Source organism: Petaurus breviceps, unplaced genomic scaffold, assembly GCF_028583685.1.
Source record: "Petaurus breviceps papuanus isolate PSGF00001 unplaced genomic scaffold, PetGlider_PUasm1.0 38, whole genome shotgun sequence".
Classification (NCBI taxonomy): domain Eukaryota; kingdom Metazoa; phylum Chordata; class Mammalia; order Diprotodontia; family Petauridae; genus Petaurus; species Petaurus breviceps.
The window spans coordinates 61,638,229-61,647,976 of NW_027186304.1; the positions used below are offsets into that span (position 1 = coordinate 61,638,229).

Below are 9,748 nucleotides of genomic sequence, written 5' to 3' on the forward strand. Positions count from 1 at the left end.
TCCAAACTGTCATACAGTATGTTAGCTACCCTCCCTAGCTTGTGTAATCTTCAAATTTGATGAGCATGCCAATTACGTCAATGTCCAAGTCATTGGCAAAATACTAAACAGTAAAGGACCAGGCACAGATGATTCCTGAGTTTTCCACTGGAGATGACCTCCCATATGGACACAGAACCATTAGCCAATGTTTTTTTTAATCTAGTCAGTCAACCAGTTCTGAATTCATCCAACTGTATTAACCTCTAGTCTATATCTAAATTTATTTTTAGCAAGAATAGCAGAAACTGCTTTATTAAATACTTCACTAAAATCTAGGCTAAACTATACTTAACAGCATTTCCCAAGTTACCATTTAGTAAAAAAATGATATGTGGTCAGTCCATTGTGACCTATTGGTCCTTGATGAAGTTATATTTGTAATAACTGCTTACTTTGCTCAGGAAGTTCACTAAATATCTCTTTAATGATTCATTTTAGAATTGTACCAAGAATCAAAGCCAAGTTCACTAGACTGAAGTTTTCAGATTATTTTTCTTTTTCAGCCACCATAGGTTATAAAATCATCTACTAAGGTGTGGTAATGGCAGCAATCTGTATCAAATGAGTTCACTGATAAAATGACAGGTTTTTATGCCACTCGTTTATTTAATACCTTAAGTATGAAATTGTGCAAGTAGTAATACTTTCTTACAGGTGAGAAAACTGAAATTTGGAGAAGTATGGGACTTGAAAGTGTCAGGGTTGGAATTCTAAGCCAAATGTTCTTACTCCAGAGAAGTATTTACTAACTAAAGTAGAGGTCCTTAACATAAGATCTTTTTTATTTTTTTATATTTTGTTTTTTAATATTTTGATAGCTGTTTTAATGTTTCTCTTTTAATTCTACATATTTTATTCTATAAATTACTTTTGATTAGAGAAATGTAAATTAAAACAACTCCCAAGTACCACAAAACAGAAAAATGATAAATGTTGGAGAAGATGTGGGACAATCAAAACACTAATGCATGATTGGTAGAGTTATGAACTAACCAACAATTCTGGAGAGCAATTTGGAACTATGCCCAAAGGGCTATAAAACCTGTGCACACCCTTTGACCCAGCAATACCACTTCTAGATCTGTATCTCAAAGAGATTATAAACATGGGAAAAGGACCCACATGTACAAAAATATTTATAGAAGCAATTTTTTTGTGGTGGTCAAGAATTGGAAATTGAAGGGATGCCCATCAAATAGGGAATGACTGAACAAGTTGTGATATATGAATGTAATGTAATACTATTGTTCCATAAGAAATGATGAGCAGGTGGATTTCAGAAAAACCTGGAAAGACTTACATAAACTGATGCCAAGGGAAGTGAGCAGAACCAGGAGAACATTACACACAGTAACAAGCTGCACTGTGTGCTGATTAACTTTGATAGACTTAGCTCTTTTCAGCAATGCAATGATCTAACAATTCCAAAAGACTCATGATGGAAAATGCTATCCACATTCAGAGAAAGAACTATGGAGTCTGAATGCTTCTCAAAGCATATTATTCTCTCTCTTTTTTGCTTCTTCTTTCTCATGCTTTTCCCTAATTCTTCTTTATAATATGAAATATATAATATGGAAACACACTTAATATGACTGTACATGCATAGCCTATATCAGATTGAATACCATCTTGGGGAAGGGAGAGAGGAAGAACATTTAGAACCCAAAATCTTATAGAAGTGAATGCTGATAACTAAAAATATAAACAAACAAAATTCTAAATATTTTATTTTATGAATTTAAAAACATCATAATGAAAGGTGCCTATAGGTTTCACTAGACTGCAAAATGGGTCTATAACACATGCAAAAAAAAAAAGGTTAGAAATCCCTGAAGCAAACTGTACATTAACCAAATTTTGTTTTAAAAAAATTAAACAACTGTATTGCTACTTGTCTGTCCATAATTGTTCTATGCAAGATTTTTTTTCCTAAAAGGAAATTCAGGTGCAATCCAGTTGTTGTCTAGGAGATAAGAAAATACAAGTTCTTGTGCTTATGAGCACGTGCCACAAAAGTAACTGAACAAGATGTACTGCAACCTTTCTCTGGATCTATTTCATGCTTATTAAGCAGGCATACACCAAAAACTTAAAAGCCACTCATCTCTCCTAGATTGATATAGAGAGACTATTAACAGTCAAGCACCAGTGGTCTCTGAATAAATCAAATTACTTAAAAGCAGCAAAATAATTGCAAATACAAAGAGATAATATCTTCATAGTCATAGAACAAGGCTTTATTAAAAATCTCTTTATAGTCTAAACCAAGGGATGTTAAGGGGGGAAATCAGGCTAGTTAGAAAGACATTTCACATCTATTCTGTCAATGGTGGGGCCAGTTCTATTGGGAGGTATTCAGCCTTCTCATAATTCATGGGAAACTTAATGAGCTGGCCAAAGTCAAATAGCAAGTTAACTGTGAAGCTGGAATCAACTGTTCCAACTGTCTGATTTCAATTCCTATATTCTATTCACTAAATCATATTCCTTCAAATTTAATCATTAGTTACTGTGAGATTGATTCTCATTTTCCCTTCTATTTCCAATATGCTTGAACAGATAGAATGTAGAGAATTGGCTCAAGATTTAGATTACTTTGATCTGACTCCAACACTATCTTGCATCAGAATGAGGATATTTTCAGGAGCATGTATCCTGACTACAATGTAATGTTTTCTGCACTTCTGCTGATCACTGTCCAGAAAACCTAATTGAAAACCTTTGGAAATCCACACATCCTACAAGCTTTCATGAAACCATTTAGTAAATATGCATTTAAAAACAGTGTTTTAGGGGCAGCCAGGTAGCACAGCAAGTAAGAGCACCGGCTCCACTGTCAGGATGACTTGTGGATTGAATCTGGGCTCAGACACTTAGCACCCACCCAGAAAAACCTGGCCATGTAACCTTGAGCAAGTTACTTAACCCCAATTGCTTAGGGGAGGCCAGGTGGCTCAGCGAGTAAGAGCACCAGCTCCAGTGTCAGGATAACCTGGGGTTCAAATCCGGGCTCAGATACTTAGCACCGCACCCAGAAATAACTGGCCATGTAACCTTGAGCAAGTTACTTAACCCTGATTGCTTACAAAAAAAAAAGCAAAAAACAATGTTTTATTGAGAGAGAGAGAGAGAGAGAGAGATTGGGTACATGCAGCTAAAAAAAAGCAACTTAGAAAATCAACAAATTAAAAATTCCAACTAAACACCAAAATAAAGAGTCTGAAAAATCAAAGAGATTTACAAAGTTCAAAGCAACAATCCATTGGATTGAGCTAGCCAGGTATTTTTTAAATAAAATAAATCTTTGGTCAGTTTGATTAAAAAAGAAAGGAAAATCAAATTCCTGGTATCGAAAATGAAAAAGAATTCAAAACAAATGAAAGTGAAATTTAAAAAGTTGATAGAAACTTTTTCACCCAATTATATACCAATAAAACAAAAAATATAAATGAAATGGATGAATATTTATAAAAACACAAAAAACCTAGACCAAGCTCAGAATAATAAATTAAACAATCTATAAATGAATTCCCAATGGAAAAATAAACAAAGAACTAACAAAAATTATCAAATGATCAAAGAAAAAGTAATTTGAATATCACAAAAAGTATTTGCAAAAGTAGGAAAAATAAGCATTCCTACCAAATTCCTTTCATGACGCGAATGTTGTCATGACACCCAAACCAGGGAAAGACATAAAAGAGAAAGAAAAGAACAATATCATGAGGAATATGAATGCAAAAAAATTTAATAAGATTTCACTTGGGGGTAGCAGAGCCAAGATGGTGGAATCAAAGCACAAACTTGCCATGGGCTCCACCTCCAACCACTTCCAATACCTGTAAAAAATATTACTCTTAAAAATTTTTTAAAGCTACAGAACTCACAAAGATACAAAGAGAAAGAAATCTCCTGCTGAAGGCAACCCATAAGGCCAACAGGAAAGGTCTATCACAGTGTGATGGGAGCCGAGCAAAGTCCCCTGTGAGCCAAGGTTCCAGCCCCAGAGTGGCCCAGACCAGCCAGAACAGATTTCAGAAAAGTTAATCACCAGTTGTTGTGATTTCCAGACTTCTCAACCCATAAATGCCAAAAAGAAAATAAAAGGTCAGTGGGGAACTCTGTTGGAAGGGTAAAGGAAGAGTGGGATCTGGCCCCTGCCCCTGGGGTGAGAAGTAGCTGAGGCATGGTGGCTGCAGCAGCTGCCACATGGCTGCTTCCAGAGCTCCTGGCCTGCAGATTGTAGAAGGACTAAGTGACCATTCAGAGGCTAAGTGCTCTTGCTTTGACCTGCTTGGATCCAGATCACAGTCTTGGGTGGTAGTCTGGGGTGTATGGCCAGTGTGCCAGAGCTTGTGGGGGCTGTAGGGAGGGTACCCAACTAATAACCTTGGCAGCTGAGAAAACCCCAGCAATTTGGGACAAAGCTCACTCCATTCTATAAGCAGAGTTCTACCATGGCAAAGAGCTCAAAAGTCAAGTAAGATGAGCAAGCAGAGGAAGTGAAATCAGACCATAGAATCCTTTTATGGGGACAAAAAGGATCAAAGCATGGAACTGGAGGAGGACAATGAAGTCATAACTTCTGCATCAAAAGCTTCCAAGAAAAATATGAACTGATCATAGGCCATGGAGGAGCTCAAGAAGGATTTTGAAAATCAAGTAAGAGAAGTGGAGGAAAAACTGGGAAGAGAAATGAGAATGATGCAAGAAAATCATAAAAAGAGAGTCAACGGCCTGCTAAAGGAGACCAAAAAAAACTGAAGAAAATAACACCTTTAAAAGTAGACTAACTCAATTGGCAAAAGAGGCCCAATAAGCCAATTAGGAGAAGAATGCCTTAAAAAGCTGAATTTACCAGATGGAAAAGGAATTTCAAAAACTCACTGAAGAGAATAATTCCTTCAAAATTAGATTGGAACATAAAAACCTCCTCTAAAGCTAAAGCATTAGGAGCTACTACTATTAAATATTAGAAAATATTTCTAAAATAATAAATTTAGTCCAAGGGAAAAAAATTAGATTGGAGCAATTGGAAGCTAATGACTTTATGAGAAATCAAGATACTATTAAACAGATCCAAACAAATGGAAAAAAAGGCGATGTAAAATATCTCATTGGAAAAACCACTGACCTGGAAAATCGATCCAGGAAAGATAATTTAAAATTATTGGACTACCTGAAAGCCATGATCAAAAAAAGAGACTAGACACCATCTTTCAAAAAATTATCAAGCAAAATTGCCCTGATATTCTAAAACCAGAGGGCAAAATAGAAATTGAAAGAATTCACCTATCACCTCTTGAAAAAGATCCCAAAAGGAAAACTCCTAGGAATATTATAGCCAAATTCTAGAGTTCCCAGGTCAAGGAGAAAATATTGCAAGCAGTCACGAAGAAACAATTCTCGTTGTGGAAACACAATCATGATAACACAAGACCTAGCAGCTTCTACATTAAGGGATCAAAGGGCTTTCAATATGATATTCTGGAGGTCAAAGGAGATAGAATTAAAAGCAAGAATCATCTACCCAGCAAAACTGAGTATAATGCTTCAGGGGAAAATATGGTAATTCAATGAAATAGAGGATTTTCAAGCATTCTTGATGAAAAAACCAGAGCTGAACAGAAAATTTGACTTTCAAATACAAGAAGCAAGAGAAGCATGAGAAGGTAAAAAAGAAAAAGAAATCATAAGGAACTTATTAAAGTTAAATTATTTACATTCCTACATGGAAAAAAACAACTGTAACTCATGAGACTTTTCTCAATATGAGGATAGTTGAAGGGAATATATATGTATATGTATGTATATAAACATATATATATAGGAAGATATATATGTGTATAATATATACATGAGTGTGTGCATATATATGTACATGTATACACAGAGAGCTCAGGATGAGTTGAATAGGGAGGGATGATATCTAAAAAATAAAATTAAGAGGTGATAGAGGAATGTATTGGGAGAAGGAGAAAAGGAGAGATAGATGAGGGTAAATTATCTCATATAAAAGAGGCAAACAACACTGTTACAATGGAGGGGAAGAGCAGAAAGGTGAAAGAGAATGGGTCAATCTTACTCTCATTGAATTTGGCTTAAGGAGGAATAACATATGCATTCAATTGGGTATGTTACCCTACAGAAAAGCAGGGGGGAAGGGGATAAAAGGGGGAATGATTGAAGGGAGGGCAGATTTGGGGAAAGAATAGTTAGAAGCAAACACTTTTGAAAAGGGACAAGGTCAAAGTAGAAAATAGAATAAGTGGGGGGCGGCATAGGATGGAGGGAAATATAGTTAGACTTTCACAATATAACCACTATAGAAATGTTTTGCATAACTATACATGTTCAACCTATGTTGAATTGCTTGTCTTCCCAGTGAGGGTAGATGAGAAGGGAAGGAGGGAACAACTCTGGAACTCAAAGTTTCAAAAACAAATGTATAAAAAAATTGTTGTTTTTTTGCATGCAACTGGGAAATAAAATACACAGGCATTGGGGTATAGAAATCCATCTTGCCCTACTAGAAAGTTGAGGGGGGGGGTGAAGATATAAGAGAGAACAGACTGATGGAAGGGGTATTCAGTAGGCTTGCTATTTTGGGGTGGGGGGGGAAAGACGGGAAGAAAATTTGTAATTCAAAATCTTGTGGAAATGATTGTTGAAAACTAAAAATAAATAAATTGGAAGATTAAAAAAAATTTTTTTTAAGATATTAGCTTAGAGAGTACAAAGGGTGGAGCCAAGATGGTAGAAAAAAGACAACTCCTCGCTGAAGTGCTCCCAGATTCTTCTCTAAACAATTTTAAATAAAGCCTTAGCTTTTCCCTATTGGCTCTAACGAGGAGCGTCAGACACGTGGTCAGGGATGTTTCGCGCCAATTTCGGTTGCTCCCCCGAGTTTGTTGCGCGCTGGTTCTTCTCCCTCTTTCCCCTTTCAAGATCCCACTATCCGCCTTCTGCCTCAGGTCCTCTAGTTCTGCCCAGGACACTACCACCCCGGTTCCCTCCTTCCGGCAGCTATGGCTCCTAAGGACTACGCGGCCGAAAAAGAGAAAGCTAAGAAGTTTCTACAAGAGTTTTACCAGGATGATGAGTTTGGCAAGAAACAGTTCAAATATGGGGACCAACTGGTACGTTTGGCTCACAGGGAGCAAGTAGCTCTATATGTAGAGCTGGATGATGTTGCGGAGGAGGACCCTGAGCTAGTGGATTCCATTTCTGAGAACACAAAGCAGTATACCCAGCTCTTTACTGAAGCCGTGCAGGAGCTGCTACCACAATACAAAGAGAAGGAGGTAGTGAACAAGGACGTCTTGGATGTGTATATTGAACACCGGCTAATGATGGAACACCGAAGCCAGGACCTTGGAGCCACCCGGAGCCCTCAGAATCAGTATCCCTCTGAGCTCATGTGCAGATTTGAACTATACTTTCGGAGTCCAAGCAGCAGCAAACCACGAGTGATTAGAGAAGGACGGGCTGATTCAATAGGAAAGTTGGTTACTGTGCGTGGAATTGTGACCCGTGTCTCTGAGGTAAAACCCAGGATGGTAGTAGCAATGTACACCTGTGACCAGTGTGGAGCTGAGACCTACCAGACGATTCGGTCTCCTGTTTTCATGCCACTAATTATGTGCCCAAGCCAGGAGTGTCAGACCAACCGCTCAGGAGGACGGCTCTACTTACAGACTCGTGGCTCCAAATTCATTAAGTTCCAAGAGTTAAAAATGCAAGAACATAGTGACCAAGTGCCTGTGGGAAATATCCCAAGAAGTATCACAGTGTTGGTTGAAGGAGGGAACACACGGCTGGCCCAGCCAGGCGACCACATCAGTATCACTGGTATATTTCTGCCAATGCTGCATACTGGATTCCGACAGGTGGTACAGGGCCTGCTATCAGAAACTTATTTGGAAGCCCATCGAATTGTGAAGATGAATAAGAGTGAAGATGATGAAGCTGGAATTGGGGAGCTGAGCAAAGAGGATCTGAGACAGATTGCAGAAGAAGATTTTTATGAAAAATTGGCAGCCTCAATTGCTCCTGAGATATATGGCCATGAAGATGTAAAGAAGGCTCTGCTTCTCTTGTTGGTTGGTGGGGAGGATCAGTCCCCTCGGGGCATGAAGATCAGAGGAAACATTAATATCTGCTTGATGGGGGATCCTGGTGTGGCCAAGTCTCAGCTTCTGTCTTACATTGATCGTCTGGCCCCTCAAAGCCAATATACAACAGGCCGAGGGTCATCAGGTGTGGGACTAACTGCAGCAGTACTTCGGGATGCAGTGAGTGGGGAGCTGACCTTGGAGGGAGGTGCCCTGGTACTAGCTGACCAGGGTGTGTGCTGTATTGATGAATTTGATAAGATGGCAGAGGCTGATCACATAGCAATCCATGAAGTGATGGAGCAGCAAACTATTTCTATAGCAAAAGCAGGCATCCTTACCACACTTAATGCTCGATGCTCTATCCTGGCTGCTGCTAACCCTGCTTATGTACGATATAACCCCCGTCGCAGCCTGGAACAGAATGTACAGCTTCCTGCTGCCCTCTTGTCCCGATTTGACCTGCTCTGGCTCATCCAAGATCGCCCTGACCGTGACAGTGACCTGCGGTTGGCCCAACATATCACCTATGTACACCAACATAGTCGGCAACCTCCCACACAGTGTGAGCCACTGGACATGAAACTTATGAGGCGTTACATTGCCATGTGCAGAGAGAAACAGCCTGCAGTGCCTGAGTCTTTGGCTGACTATATCACAGCTGCCTATGTGGAGATGAGGCGTGAAGCCTGGGCCAGTAAGGATGCTACCTACACCTCTGCTCGGACTTTGCTAGCTATTCTTCGGCTTTCTACTGCTTTGGCCCGACTTCGAATGGTAGACACTGTAGAAAAGGAAAATGTGAATGAAGCCATAAGACTAATGGAGATGTCTAACGACTCACTACTAGGGGACAAGGGGCAAGCAACAAGAACCCAGCGCCCAGCAGATGTGATCTTTGCCACCGTTCGGGAGCTGGTCCCTGTGGGCCCAGGTAGCCAAAGCATCCGTTTTTCAGAGGCTGAACAGCGATGTGTGACAAGAGGCTTTACACCTGCCCAATTCCAGGCTGCACTAGATGAATATGAGGAACTCAATGTATGGCAAGTTAATGCTGCCCAAACACGGATCACATTTGTTTAACCTTGGGGAACACTTGAGCAGAGCTCCTAACTTTCTCATTTTCTAATGCGTAATGCTTGAGTGCAGAGAAGTCTCCTGCTTGGGCCAGAGAGAAAAACTGCTACAATGTATGTTTTATAAAATAAATAAAACTTTAAAAAAAAAATCTAGAACCCAAAAAAAAAAAAATAAAGCCTTAACACTAACTCTGAACCACATCTACAAGTGATCACAAAAGAATGAGGTGAAACAATTTTCTAGGCCAAGACAACTTAGAGGGTCAGCAGGAAAGGTCTGTTGTGCAGGGTGAAAGAGAAGGGCAGTCCAGTGCCAGCATCTGCTGTGCCCCAGCAAACCAATACTAGGACTTAGCAGGAATTGAATCAGTGGTAGAAGTAGTGGCTTCTGCAGTTTTCAGGCCACAAATGGTAAGGGATTCAGAGAACTGATCAGAAGGCCATTAAAGGAGTCCTTTGCTAATATTGGGGGCAGGATTCTGTTGCATTGCCCATACATAGATGTGGGTC

General features: G+C 39.4%; 1 pseudogene; it reads left to right on the forward strand.

The window, feature by feature from the left end:
• Positions 1-6,899: 6,899 nt before the first annotated feature.
• LOC138170542 (DNA replication licensing factor MCM7 pseudogene) lies at positions 6,900-9,361 on the forward strand (annotated as a pseudogene).
• Positions 9,362-9,748: the final 387 nt, after the last annotated feature.